Source organism: Corvus brachyrhynchos, unplaced genomic scaffold (assembly GCF_000691975.1).
Source record: "Corvus brachyrhynchos isolate BGI_N302 unplaced genomic scaffold, ASM69197v1 scaffold158, whole genome shotgun sequence".
Classification (NCBI taxonomy): domain Eukaryota; kingdom Metazoa; phylum Chordata; class Aves; order Passeriformes; family Corvidae; genus Corvus; species Corvus brachyrhynchos.
This window is the reverse complement of record NW_008239756.1, coordinates 47,714-48,782: the sequence shown is the minus strand read 5'-3', so window position 1 is coordinate 48,782 and position 1,069 is coordinate 47,714. Positions and strand designations below refer to the sequence as shown.

At 38.4% G+C, this 1,069-nt stretch overlaps 1 protein-coding gene across 1 annotated transcript in view; it reads left to right on the top strand.

The window, feature by feature from the left end:
• The window catches only part of TMEM59L (transmembrane protein 59 like), a gene marked incomplete at its 5' end in the record, with an annotated part of 18,057 nt that overhangs the window by 2,813 nt on the left and 14,175 nt on the right, over window positions 1-1,069 (top strand). The window lies entirely within an intron of this gene.

Here is a 1,069-nt window from a genome sequence, read left to right as displayed (position 1 = left end):
GGGCACCAAGGGGGGAGCCGATCAGCAGGGGGGGGTCTTGGGGGTAAATCACGGCGGGGTCTGCAGCCGGAGAGACAGAGAGCGGGGGGGGGAAAAATCAATTATGGAGGGTTTGATATTGAGCTAACTACGTTAGAGCTGTTTAAATATGTCTTATGTCTATTTAAACACGTTTCAGATCTGTTTTACATTGATTTGAGCACCTTTATGTCTCTTCTGTGTTCATTTAAATATGTTTTATATCTATTTAATACATTGTTGAGCTATTTTGCATTGATTTAAATCATCGCGTCTATATCAATTTCAATCATCATATGTGTTTTATATTAATTTAAATATATTGTTCAGCTATTTACATTGATTTAAATCATCACAAGCCTATACTGATTTAAATCACATCTCTATTTCATATATATATTTCAATCATCACATATCTCTTTCATATCAATTTCAATACACTGGTTTCTATTTTACAGTGATTTAAATGCATTTCATATCTATTTTTTACTTATGCACATTTTGTATCCATTTTATATCTAAACATATTTTATATCTTTTATATCTATTCAAATAGTTTTTATATCTAGTCCATATCTAAATACAGAACCTATTTTTTATCTATTTAAATACACTTTTTACCTACTTTTATATCTAAATACATTTTATATCGAAACACTTCTAAGATCTATTTTTATATCTACATCTATTTTAGAACTGTTAAAATACATTTTATATCCACTTTTAATCTTTTTTTTCCCAGGGCTGGGGCGGGGCTGGGTTGCGGCTTCGGAAGTTTTTCCGCGACAAAAGGATTTCATAAAGGAAAATTCGAGGAGATTTTTTTCTCCCCCCCTCCTTTTCCAACTCTGCCAAGCTCCTGCATTTCCCCCTGGATCGCCGAGGGGTGGGAAGCGCTTTCCCACCGAGCTCCCGCCTCATCCCCACCATGTGCTGCCAAATCCCATCGCTCGGCCCTCGACATCCCGAGGGTGCTGCAGGCTGGGAGAGCCCCTCCGCGAGGGGAAATTCCCACCCCGGTTTATTCCGGGAAGCCTCGGCCGCGAGGCTT